Below are 13,853 nucleotides of genomic sequence, written 5' to 3' on the forward strand. Positions count from 1 at the left end.
CACAGCAGGCCCAGCTTTAGTTCCACTGCTTGAATTACCACTATGTCAATAGAAGGTGATAAATCAAGGGAGATATTTACTGATTAAAATTACAGACTCCTACGGGAAACTGTATAAACAGATTGAAGAACAAAGCCTTCAGGGACTGAGCCCAGCTGAATCCATCCAGGCTTTGGCCAGTCATTTCTGTTTCCAGCCAACTCTTGGACCCAGGGGTCATCGAGAGAGCAAGTTTCTCTACGAAATCAGACTTGCTCTGCACAGATCCAAATATTTGTAGGGAAAATTTAAAGGCATGTTGGGAAGAGATTCAGGACTTAGATCCATTCACAAGGGATCCTATTATTTCATTCTTATTTCTTCTTCTTCTTTTTTGCTTTTGCTCTCAAGTCTGGTCTAGACTCACTAGAAGGATATGGAACACCTGGGCTGAGTGCCCTGCCTGCCAGCAGGGGTCCTGAGGTCACAGATGCTGAAGGAAGGACATAGGAGACAAGAGTGGGCATGAAGCCCACCTGCACAGGGGGGCTGGGGGCTGGTAACTGTTGCCAGGAAGCTTTCCATGCCCATCTACCTTGCCTACCCTTTCTGGTGTGCCAATGCTGGTGTTCCCAGGGAGAGCCAGAGCTTTGCTCTGCCATCCTGGTCTCTCCAGCTGTATTATGTGGTCCATGTCACTGTGCTTCTTTCTATATGGTGTTCTTCTTGAGTAGGAGAAATTCCTTTGGGAATGTCTAGAACAATTTGTAGAAGGCAGGATTTAAAGCAAGGTCCCAGTTTCCAGAGCCTTGTGAACTTCTGTTTGTCAGCTCTGCCTGTGGGAGTGTGACCATCTCCCCAAACCACCGTGCTCTGATAAGTGGCAGTGCACGTCTGTGTATGATGGATAGGGGGCACCTGCGTGAGGGCTCTTTAACAATACCGCTGCCTCCGTTATCTACGAATGGTCTTGGAGTTAAATTTTGCCCTTCTAAGCCAATTTTCATTTCTTTCCTTTTGTGCCATTGGCTGTGAATATGCAGTCATCACTCAGAGGGAACTGGGCAAAAAATGTTGTGGGATAAACAGGCTTTGATGATTGGGAGGAGGGAGACGATCATCTAGGTGATGTCAATAAATGACGGAAGTGTGCTGGGGGTATAATTCCCATTTGCGTGGTTGGGTGTTGCGTGGATTTCATCAGGGTGCCCCTCTGAGGGGCAACTGCAGGCTGAAATCAGCCGACATTCTATCTGCCAAGCTGCCGTGCCATGTGCCCTGTCACAGAGGGATGTCCACCTGGAGGGAGATGGAACTTTTTCTTCATACACCGGAGAAGTTGGTCACTCAAACATGCAGCCCATGGGCTTTTGTCTATCAACTGGGGCATTCTTTTCTCATTGTCCCTGCAGAGGGAGTAGCCTTTTCTAAATGGCACAAAGGTCCAGAACAGGCTGGACAAGGTCCGGATTCTTCTGGCCTGTTCCTTGAAACTGGGAAGACGAAAAGTGGAGAAGATCCCAAAAGAGCATTTAGAAGTTCATACTTTGCCTTTTAAAAGGCAGCAGTGGATAATAAAATGCCTGTATAATTATCCTGGCTCACTCTCCCATTCTTTCGCAACTGGGTTACTGTAAAGTGAGGTGAGTGTTCCTTTGTTTTTTCCTCCCTGAAGGGATTTGTCAAGCATTCCCTGCCTGAGTGAACTCCTTGTCCGGGGGTGTCACTGAGCCCATCTCTTTCCATCAGCCTCCAGAGATGGTTGATGTTACAGTTCAGACGTCACACACTGTCTTAAGTTCTGGAAGACTCTGAGACGTCCTTTTTATTTTATTTTATTTTTTTTTCCTTAAAGGAAGTTATGTTTATAGCTGCTACGCTTGACTGCTCTGCCCCCGTGAGCCTCCGCTGAATGGTTTCCAGCATGTGTGCTTATCTCCAAATGGAAGTACGTTCTGGAAACGGAGAGAAATTAACTAGGATTTCCGAGGCTGGAGGAGGCGAAGTGGGCTGTCGCAAACCGTGGGGGCGCTCTGATCTCGTTCTTCTGCTCTGCCTGCCGAAAAAGCTCTCCCTGCCCTGGAATATCATGGCCTGAAGGCCTTTAAATTAAAAACAGTTGTGAAACTGGCAGCAATTTAGAACTTATGCCAGTGCATGAATCCGTAAAGAGCAGGGCCTCGGGGATGCAGGTCATGTGTCTATAAAGAGGCCTGTTTTGTATCCTTGGTGTTCACTAAGGCAAGCCTTTGGCCTACTGCTTCTTTTCTCTCGCAGGGGAAGGCCGGCTCCTTCGGGTTGTTTTCCACCCTCCTCTCTGACTTCACCTCCCACCTGATCCCCTGCCCTCCGGTCCTGGGCATGGGACGCCATGTGGACGGCGGTGCCAGCAGGGACTGGGGGTTTCTCAGTGTCTCCCGGGTCAGCGATGGAAGTGGCCACACAGCGGCTGACCCCGCCTGTCTCAGCCTTACAGGGGGAACCCCGGAGCCAAGCCGGCAAGCGTGAAAGGAGAGGATGCAGCTATGTAGGAAGCCTTCACGGATAACGTAAATCTGAGCCCGGAAAACCAAACGCGGGTTTTGTAGAAGATACTTTTGTCAATTTCGAGAGAAGGTACAGGAAATGCCAGACAATAAAAGGGCAAGCTGGGGATGGGCCAGTAAAATTCCTCCTTGGTGTTTATGGCCTGGTTGCTTCTAAGCCAGGAGGCGATGTGACTCAAGTAGGGAATCATCTCAAATGGGCTTGGTCAGAGGGAGGGGCTGGTGGTGAGCCCCAGGGTGCTGGAGAGCAAAACCTGGAGTCTCTGCCTGACAAAAGTCTTCCTACAGGCACTTTCTCTAGCGTTCTGGCCCCTCCAGTGTGGCGTTCTTGCTCAGAGTATCCTAGGCTCTCTGGCATCTTGAATTCAAAACTGATAGCCACCTATGCGGACAAGGAGGCCCAAGGACTCGTTGAATCTCATTTGGGAGAAGAATTCACACTTAAACCTGAAAATGTAGTTGTTTCCTTAATTAAATTCAGAGTTATATTCAACAAGTTATCCTGACAAACACTATCTCCTATGTGTAGAAGCTGGAAATAGGACCGGGAAGTTTGGTGGAGCCAGTACACGTGAAATATTATAAGGCTGAGGAATCCGTACTGTCTATATGAAGGAGTGTCTTAAAGCAAGGGGATGAACAGAGCTCTGCTTTGGAAGGGCCATCGTAGAATGACTTTGAGGGCATAGGTGAGAGCTAATATTTCTTGAATGCCTACCATGTGCCAAGAACCGAGTTAATTATTTTATTACACACATTCTCTTTTTAAATCTCCACACAACCTGAGGTGTCTGGGTGGTTCAGTCGGTTAAGCATCTGCCTTTGGCTCAGGTCATGATCCCAGGGTCCTGGGATTGAACCTCGCATAAAAACTCCCCGCTCAACGGGCAGCCTGCTTCTCCCTCTCCATCGCTTGTGTTGTCTCAAGCGCGCGCTCTCTCTCTCTCTCTCTCTCTCTCTCTCAAATGAATAAATAAAAATTTTAAGAAAGAAAACTCTCCACACAACCTTATGAGGTTGGCACTACTCTTGATCTCATTTTACCCATAGGCAACCCAAGGCTCAGGGAGGTTGAGAAGCTTGCCAAAGTCCCACTGCTTGCAAGTGGCAGAGTGAGAATTTGGAACTAATTGACTGACTCAAGAGTCCACACTCTTAACTACTATACACCAAACCTATTGTAAATATTGCTTGTTTCATGAAATGTCCAGGAAAAAAAAAAAACAAAACAAAACAACCAACCAAACATTCCTTTTGTGTGAAAGAAGGGGGAAACCTCTGGATTTGGGATCATGAGACCCAGATGTTAGGGGTGCCAGATTTAGCAAATAAAAGTACAGAACGCCCAGTTAAATTTGAAAAAATTGCTCTAAAGAACGTTTGTAACTTATTACAAATAGCTGAATACAGGACGTGTAAGGCGTCCTGACAAAATGAATAAAAAACACAAACAAGCGCAGTAGTTACGGGAGATGTCCCGTACTTAGAGGTTGGCACCCGGAGTCTTTCACACCGTTTCTGTGTGACCCTGGGCAAACCCACTCTTACTTCGTCTCTTTCTCCTCAACAGGAAAGTGCGGGTAGTAATATCCACCTCTTAGGATTATTATGGGATTAGCTGCGATGCTACAAAATGTCCAGGAGAATGCCAGGTGCAGAGTGAGGTACTCAATAAACACTTTGTTGGTAAACCAGGCAGCTCCTTGGTTTCCAGAAAACTTTTTTCTTTTCTCATTCAGAAGAACACTTAACTCCTACTGAGTGTTTTATTCATCAAAGACTCGGCCTTTTCTTCATGAAAAATATCTCTTTTAATGGGGGTCACTTCTTGATGTTTCGTGTAGCCTGTATTTAAAAACACCCCGCCATTTCCTCTAATAATAAGGGGGGGGGCAAGAGAAACAATGCCCATTATATTATCTTCAAGCCTTTATTATGTAGGTATTAAATTTGAACTCAGAGGTCGTCACACCAGGAAAGTGTTTCCATCTGTAGCGCTCCGCTCGGCACTCTGTCGGTTCAATTAAGCTTGAGAATTTAAATTATCTCTCTAACTCTAAAAATATGTATGGATACTTCTGAAAGTGGAAACTGTCCCAGGGCTTAGAAGAAATTCTGTGGGAGTGAATGTGCTCACAGCTTTCAGGCCAGAGAGGTTGACCCTTCCAGAGCTTTGAAAGGTTGTGGAAAGACCGTAAAAATCAAATCAAATCAAGTCAAAATAGACAGCCCTTTCTCTCAAGAAGAGCATTTGGAAAAGCGGTGGAGGGATGGAAGACTTGTGTGTGAGAAACACACACACACACACACACACGTACACACTCAGCGGGGAACATATTTGTCTAAAAACATTAAATTAAAGACTTCTTAGAGTGACAGCATTTCTTCCATTCTTTCTCTCGTTTCCAGTTCATTCTTATCAGAATTCTTTTAGCTCTCAAACTGACATTTTCCTGTTCTGATCTTTTCTCAGATAGTTAAGAGGGGATTTTTTTTTTTTTTTTTTTTGGGCTGATGCAAACAGCACATCAGTCTAGAGAGAAACGTCAAGGACGGTTCGGAGTCCTAAGCCCTGACCCGCCTGCCCTCTCCTAACTAGCTATTGACATTGAACTTAAAAAAGCTGCAATGCTGAGATGAGATAATGTTTTAGACGAAGAGGGCTGTAGGGGGAAGGGTGTGTGTGGGGGTGTGGGGGGCGGCGCTCCAGGAGTGAATGGGCCTGTGAGTCAAACTCCAGGCTTGTAAAAGTTCAGTTTTGCTTCAAGTATCCGGCAAAGAAAATGGAGTTCTTTCTTTAGAGCAGAAATGGAGCAGGAGAGTCTCTTTGGATGATCCTATTCCCAGAAATGTGAAGCGGTCACAATTTTCCGATCTTTGGGTAGAGGAGAACTGTCGCAGGGTTTCTGCCCGGGGCCAGTGAATGACTCACTGTTCATTTCACTCATGTCGTAGAGCAGAGGTGGACCTGACAATGCCCAGATTTCGAATTTTTAATATTTAGAATATCTAAAGGGACTTTCTCCATCATTTCAAAACTGAGAGATAAAAAGAACATTGTTTGTATTTGGTTTTGATCCCTTTGTTCTCTGGATTCTATTAGCTTTGGCTTCTGTTTCCAGCCATTTGAAGACGCTCCCACCTGAAACTGTGAATTTCACTTGCTTCCTCTCTAGCTGGGAACAGAGACAAAGAGAGAAATGGTTTTCTCAGAAAACCCTTGACTGTACTATTGTGAAGCCACCTGCTCTTATTTTCATTTCACTTGGTCCTAAATGTTCTAGAATAAAGTCCTGGCATCTCTGAAAGTACTTCCTCCATTCTGTCACCAGTTGGAAAGGTGATTTAGTTGACTGCTGACCAACCCAGAATAAAACCCGTGAGAGGGAAGGTTGGATTCCTTAAGGGTAGGATTTATTTTATTAAAAAAAAAAATGAGTTCTAGTACACCTGGATTCTCTGTTCTTCCTTTGTGGCAATTTATTTACAGAGAGGCTGGTGCCTGGATGCTTCCGAAAGACACCGTGTTACTCTGCTTAAACACAAAGAGGTAGAGAGATGTTCTCTATGTCTCTACTTTCTAGAAGCTGCTGCTTTCTTCTGGGCCAAGCCCTGGGGAATCCAAACCCTTTCCGGGCATGCCAAAGGCCAGCGAGCAGCTGGGAGAACTCTAATCACATGATCATTGTTCACTGCGGTGGGCAGACACCTCTGTCTCTGCCTCCTTCATGTTCATTGCTTGAGACACTTGAAATTAGGCCTGACATAGCGCTAACAAATATACCTCAGGGAATGAGTCTGCACTGGGCCCTAGGGAATGCTCTAGAAGACTTAATAGGTCTTTTCCATCTTTAATTTCCATGGTTCTAAATATGCTGGCTGCTTATAAAGCGGCAGATTGATTTTCAGGCAGACTGGTTAGTTTTGAAAGCACTTAGTGGAGAGGATTTGGCTTTATGTAGTCGTACCCCCTGACCCTCACTTTAGTAGGTACCTAGTTTCTGAATGCAGCCCTCACCCATCTCCTTTTGCCTCCCTCTGGCAGGGAGCAAACGGGCAAGGGGTTTTCTCAGGCTCCCCCCTGAGCTCGGTAACCAGTTACTATTGTCTCCGTGCCCGGGGACTGGTTCTTGTCTTCCCGGTAATGTGTAAGAACATGCCATCGGGGCATGGAAGTGCTGTTAGTTTGGCTCACCATTCTCTGGCACCCCTTCTGAAGTAAGCCAAGTGTTCGGATTCAATGGTGAGCCTTGCTAGAAGGTCTTTTCGTTTCTTCTGAAGATGTTAGCAAGCACCATGATCAACTTTGATTGTGAGGTTGGGAGAGTAAGACTCACCCGAAAGAAGGCGCATTTGAAAGTGTCAAGTGGCTAAAATGCTGTGAGGCCCTGCCATTTCAGATTATGCAGATGGTGAATTCATTTTGGAAACAGCTGTTTGGGGGAAAGCTTGCTGTTTTTCTTTTGGCAATTGTTCCCATTGGTTTACCCTACCTCCCCACCTCTCAATATGATGCAAGGAAGCAATTATAGGCAATAAAACGGACACAGCTAAGTTTAGGGAGCGGGAAGGGCCCTAGGAGTTGCCCTATTTTCTTTGAGCTCACACATAGATGTCTTTCTTTCTTTTCTTTCTTTCTTTCTTTCTTTCTTTCTTTCTTTCTTTCTTTCTTTCTTTTTTCTTTCTTTTTTTTTCTGGACGTGGGAAATACAAACAAACTCAGTTTTTCCATCCATAAAAGAGGGATCTGAATTTTGTTTGCATCCCAGGAAATGTTTTAAGGACTAACTAGCTAACATTATTATGCTGGCCTTGGAGATAAACTACATATATGAAGTGGGCAAGACTTCTCATGATGGTTGAAAATGCTCTTAAGAAGGGGACCCAGGAATTTGCTCACGTTGCATTCCATTTCCAGGGTGAAATATAGAGCCAGAAGAGCTACTGGTGGCTGTTGAAACGTCAGGGCTAATATTGTGTTTTGAACTATTTTATCTGGATTCGAGGAGCCAATTCCCGATTATTTAAACTTCAAGGTCGCTCATTGACCCAGTACATTCAGGTAGGGGAGGATTACATGTGGATAAGAGAGGAGAGGTGGTGTGAGGACTTCAGGGCAAAGGAAGCAGAGGGAGAAACATAAAGACCAGAAGAGCAAAGACAGCTTGGGTTATTTTCCCTGTAAATGGCCTGAATTTGAAATAATCATTGGTCAGCCTTGGTCATGTGGAAACGTGCTAACTTCTAGAAGTCCCCTTTTCAGTGTGCCACCCCCGAAGAGGAGGCAAATCCACACCTGGAAAGGCTCTTGCCTTCCTTATGTCTGCTTGGTGGCTTTGCCTGGCCTGAATGTCATTTTCAGAGGCGGTACGTCCTCCTCCTGGAGCGGTTTTATCAGGATTCTGTAAGCTTCATGTGTAACCCCTCTTAAAAATCTGAAAATGAAACAAGACATATTTCTGAGGTTGTCAGCAGGTAGATCCACTGGTTTGTGGTAAGTAATCTCTCTGGGAGGAAGTCTTGGCTCTGATGTCTGTGTTGAACGTTCCGTGGCTCCCCCCGGCCGCCCCAGCGCAGGTCTGTTCGCTCGGCGAGGAGGCGGTGATGATATTGCTTCTAACAACCAGACTGAAGCGTAGCCTCAGGCTGTCTTGCAAAGCCCCCTCCAAACAGCCTCTAATTAATTTTTATCCTGCCATCCCAATGAGTCCCGGGAGTGCAGCAACCCAACAACAAAAAACCCTCATCAAGTCATTTGGAGAAAGCTTTGACGTAACACTTGCAGATTTTAGATCTCCAAAAGAGACACTGCTGCAGGAAAAAAAAAAGAAAGAAAAGAACCCCCCCCAACACACACACACACATAAAACCCTCCCTTCCACTACTCTACTCCACCTGTTTTGTTGTCTTTTTTTCCTTCCCCTAGTTCTCGCCTTTCCTTCTATAGTGGCCATAAGTCAGTCCACGCTCTGGCTTCCTCCTACCCATAGCTCTGTCAGGGAGAACCCTCGAGATACATATTTTTTGCTGCTGGAGGACAAGTCCAGATTCCCTGCGGGCTGGAGCCAGATACCTGAGCTGTGCTGCCCGCGGCTCTGAGCCACCTTTGGAGGGAGACTTGTGGCCTCTCTGGCTTGTGGCCCTGGTCGAGCTGGGCCTCTTGTGCAACATGAAAACACTCTTTAGTAGACATAATGCTGGAAGCTGAGGGAAGGGCCCACAAAGGGGAGTTTTACCGCCCCCCCCCCCCCAGCACATCAAGGGCGCGGCCTTCTGGGCCAGCAGCTCGGACCCAGGCGGGCGCTCACCTTCCTCCCGGGGCACCCGGAGGCGGAGGGGCCCCTTCGGCCTGGCAGCTGGCGCGGAAGCCTCGCTTGTCGCCCGTGCCTCCAGCTCCGGGTCTCGCTCCCAGCACTTTGTCCCCCCGGCCTTTCAAAGCCCTGCCCAGCCTCCCGCGTCCATTCAGGCCGCCTCTCTGGGGACCGCAGGGTGAGTTCAGATTGAGGAGGCGCGGCCGTTCGAACCGGTGCCTTCAGAGGTGCTGAAACCCTAACCACTGGCCGCCCGGCTTCCTGGGCTTTCGGAACAAAGGGCTGAGTGGCTGCTCCCTTCCTGAGCTCTGCCGAGGGGAGTGATCCAGCGCCAGCGCCTCTGGTGTTGATTTCACGATCGCTGGGAGCCAAGGACATATCCTTGGGACCTGCCTGACTCGATGGCCCCTGAGAAATGGGGCCATTGTTTCCCACGAGCTTCAGCAGTCCGGCTCCTTTAAAAGACTTAATCACAGAATCCCAGCCTAGAAAAGGCTTCTCTGGCGGCTCCTCTGTGCCAGGTCCAAGTGAGTGAGAGCTGATCCTATTTTTGAAGACGCCCATGGAGCCCCACTCCAGTGACTAATCGCTCATAATTGTCCTCTTTAATTTTAACCTTATGTGCTGGTGCTTGAAACAGATTTCCGTTTGCGCCGTCCTCAGAGAAGGTAGAAAGCGTTGCTCATCATACAAAATAGGCTGTTCATTTCCTCCTCCTCTGCTTTTTCCTGTCTCCTTGGACGGTAGCATGGCCCGGTGGTGAAGAGCAACCGGTGGGGAATGGGACATAGCTGGGTCTGAAGTCCAGGTTTGTAGTTTACTAGCTGTGCTATCATGCCTCAGTTTCCCTGTCTGCGAAACTGGGGAAATAACAGTCACCTCACTGGGTTGTTTTGAGGATTAAATGAGATGAGGGAAGTAATGTGCTTTGTGTCGGTTTGGGGCCTAAAATGTGCCCACAAATAAAAAGGTGTCCGCTATAAAATCTTAAAAAAAAAAAAAAAAAAAACTTAAAAAATCTGCTGCATGGAGTTGGGTGTACATGGAATTCTTGCCTGATGGGGTGTTTCAGTTTCCAATACCAAGTGACACTGAAAGACCAGGCAGCAAAAACAGTGGAAAAAAAAACTGAACCCAAGGTCCAGAGACTCAGGCCCTAGACACAACTTTATTGTAACCTCGTCCCATGGCCTTAAGGAAGGTACAAATTTTTGGGGCCTTCATTTCCTAGTCTGTTAAAAATCTACCCCTTGTCTTCCTTGCAGGTGGCAGGGAATGTTAAAAGAAAGGAGAGAAGGGTTTGTGAATTGCCAACTGGAAAGTACTATTCGAATGTGAGGGACCACAGATCCTGAAAGCTAAGGACCAATCAGTTCCCTTGGGCCCCATGACCCTGCCTGCTGCCCCTGGAGCCCTCGCCAGCACCGACGAGTACCTTGGCATTTTGCTCATATTCCCCTGAATTGCTACTATCCTGGGAATGGGTAGTGGGGTGAAGCAAGTAAGCTTTATTTTCTTACTCATGTTTTAGTGGCCACATTTCCTTTGACTCTCAGTTCCATTTTGTTTTGAAAGGGGCAAACCCTGGCTGGGAGTACCCCTCAGCCAAGAGGCTCTAGAGCATAGTGGTTAAAGCACTTGGTTAAGCCCACGGACTTTGAGGCCAGACCCTGGTTATGTCTTCTTCTGCCACTTTTCCCACCTTGTATCCTTGGGCAAGCTGCCTACCTCTCTGTATTTTAGCATTCTCAACTATAAGACGGGGATCATAATAGTTCCTTTGGGAGAAAGATTAAATGTATATGCATAATGTCCTTAGAACGATGCTCTGGCATATGATAAACACTCAGCCAATACTAAGAGCATTATTATTATGGGTAACTTGACTTCTGGGGAAGTTGCTGGAGTAGGAGGATACTAAGCTCACATTGTCCCTAGAGATACAACTAGGTAACACCCACATCAGTGTCAAGAGCATTATTATTATTACTTGAATTTTCTTTTTTCTTTTTTTTTGAATTTTCTTTTTTAAAAAATATTTTTATTTATTTATTCATGAGAGACAGAGGGAGAGAGAGAGGCAGAGACACAGGCAGAGGGAGAAGCAGGCCCCATGCAGGAAACCTGACGTGGGACTTGATCCCAGGTCTCCAGGATCATGCCCTGGGCCAAAGGCAGGCACTAAACCGCTGAGCCACCCGAGCTGCCCTTATTACTTGAATTTTCTTTGTTCATGTGATGATAAAGCTTGACCAGGAGATTATTGACTCAGTCATGAAAGACCTCTTTGAGTCAAGACACTCACATCCAATGGGTTCTTAAGCTCCTGGGGAATGTAGCTCGAGTGAGAAAATGATAAACGTTATAGACTCTGCAGAGAAGTTAATGCATGCCCCAAATTTCACATTTTTTTCAGGGGGCTCCAACCTATTCATGGAATTACTAGGGCCCATAGACCTCTGGTTAGGAACTTGTGTTTTAATGCCTTCTCATTTAATGTATTATCAGGAACATTCAGGTATAGCCTTGGATGTAGTAAAGAGGAGGAATCTCTGATCAGAAAATTATATTATGGTTGCCATCAACTAGAGATCCAAAAAGAAAACAAAATGTATGATATAACTGACTCTGAACTATCTCTTTCTTGAGTACTATGCCTCTGACCTTGATGCATACCATTGCAATTTTTGTCTGAGCCCAATATACACTGCTCTGAGAGCCTTGGAGAAATTTTTTCTCCCTCTCTACTCCCACTGTTTGGCAGCTGCAAATAACCAAGGGTCACTTTGTTAAGAATTTCCAATTCTGGAGAAATGGAAGGTTAAAGTCATGAACCTCTGAGTTAACAATGAAAGCTTCCTTATTTCTAGTTAAAGAACTCTCTTATGTATGGTGTTTATAGGCTAGAATTTGGAAGAACTTAAATTAAAAAACAAATAATGGCAAATAATACACCCTTCGATATGATTATACCCTGGATGACTCCATTGTCATTTCATAGGAATTATGGGTTAGACCCACAAGAGTTTAATTTTCAGGTTAGACAGAAGCATATTTCAAGTCTCCCAAAATACCTACTTAACAAATACCTTTTGTATGCATTTGATTTATTTCTCTACTTCTGTACCATGGGCTTTGCAGAATTTGCTACATAGAAATATCTTCAACCACTTTCCCACTAAACTATGGTTGTTCTAGGGGAAGAAAGAGGATATCCCTTGTTTTTTTTCTATCAAGGGCTGATAAACCCGCAGAAAAGAACTGGTTGAAGGTTATATGCGAAGATCAAAGTCATATCAATATTTTCTTTTCTTAGAGAAAGAAATGCCTGCCTTAAAATGAAGTCTAAGGAGGGTAAGTGCATACTACAAAGTACACTTCAGTTTCTCTATAATTATGTACAATCAAATGGGCTAGAGAGAAAAAGGAAGGACGAAGGTAAGTGATGGGAAGTCCAGAAGAGGAGGGAATGCAGAGGAAAGCAAGAGACCATGACTGAATGGGGTAGGAGACAAGTGGCAGGTACAGAAGGGATATATTTGGGTAAGGAAGGCACTTGCACAAATGGTGAGGACAAGGAAAAGGACACAGTACCCACTAGTTATCTTCTTTGCACATGTATATATTTGTGTCTCCCCTATTGCCTAACACATGCCTCCATGTGTTAGGTACTCAGTAAATAAATGAAAGAGAAACACTGAGAACATGTACAAATCCAGAAGCTTTGAAATTAATTTTGACTTTGAAAGTGCACTTTAGCTAGGCTATGATCTTACCATTATTATCACCTGCCATCTGCTTCCCTTGCAATACTCTTTTTGTGGTTTAAATGCTGTTCACAGATCTTCAACTGCTTTAATCCCAGCCTTCAGAAGCGTTACCCCAAATGAGATAACTACTGCTTCCTGCTTATGGTGGTGGGGTGGGTAGGATTATCCTTTAAAGCTGAAAAAGGGGTAAGTAGAATCATGTCACTAGGAGGTTGGGGCCCCCTATGGACCTGGGCCACCCGTTTCCCATTCTGAGCCTAAGGGCTGTGGTGAAGCCTGGGGACTGCCTATCTGTAGCTGATAGACAACTGCTGAAATTTTGTCCTTGGAAAATAATTTCTGAGTTGGGGATCGAAAGCATAGAGATGAGGAACAAAGGAAGAGCAAGACATTCATTTTTAAAGTCAACACACAACAGAAGCCCCCATCCTGGCAAATGGGAAAGTATCATCTTGGTCTGAGAGACTCAAGCTTTAGCAGAACATTTGAATTGGCATACTGTGTAGCTCTTGAATGAAAATGTTCTATATTTGGTTAATTGGCCTGCACACCCCTTATAATTACCTCTAGCCCAAAATATTGGATTGATGCTCTTAGGTGGCCCTTAAAAAAATGTCATTCACCATAAAGAGGCCTAGAGAGGACTCTACCCCATTATTTTAGTGGAGCTTGAAATAACTGCAAATGGTTACACGTCATGAAGATAGGCACTGAGCAACATTCCTTGAATAAACAGGGAGCCTACTGCTTTGGGATGGTAGGCTCTCTGGAGGGCAATGGAGCCAGGACACTGGTATTAATATGGTGACCCCTAGTGTTTTGTGATGGTAGCACGACTTGGAATCACACCAGCACCCTGTGTAGAGCTTTTTCACAATCTTCTGATTGAAGGAGTTATTGCCCATCATAATTGTTTACGTCTTTAAAACCATCATGTTAAACAAAACCCTTCTCAACTTTAATGCATTTTCCTGCACAATATACATTTCCAACCCCTGCCGAATAGAGTTGTCATGACATTGTTTTTTCTTATAATGTGTGGCCTCCTGTCTGAGCATTTCAAAGATCAAGACATATCAATTCATTACTGTGGTTGCAATGTCATAAACAATGGATAATGGCATCAACAGATGAATTGTCAGAGCAGATGGGTATTGCTATGTCCATGGTATGGAAGCATGACTAGCAGGGATTTACTGTGGGTATGTCACGTAGAGGACAGCCAAGCATAATGGTTATAGTGAGCA

At 45.4% G+C, this 13,853-nt stretch overlaps 1 protein-coding gene across 21 annotated transcripts in view; it reads right to left on the bottom strand.

Moving 5' to 3' along the window:
• ZFHX3 (zinc finger homeobox 3) overlaps positions 1-13,853 on the bottom strand; it is a 525,132-nt gene that overhangs the window by 343,006 nt on the left and 168,273 nt on the right. For 17 of the 21 annotated variants that reach the window (XR_007410986.1, XM_049110732.1, XM_049110726.1 and 14 more), the window contains one exon: positions 12,613-12,781. The exons of the other annotated variants lie outside the window; for them this stretch is intronic. The gene's annotated coding sequence lies outside the window, so the exon portion shown is untranslated. The remainder of the gene's footprint in view (positions 1-12,612; positions 12,782-13,853) is intronic. 21 annotated transcript variants of the gene reach the window in all.

Source organism: Canis lupus, chromosome 5 (assembly GCF_003254725.2).
Source record: "Canis lupus dingo isolate Sandy chromosome 5, ASM325472v2, whole genome shotgun sequence".
Taxonomy (NCBI): Eukaryota; Metazoa; Chordata; class Mammalia; order Carnivora; family Canidae; genus Canis; species Canis lupus.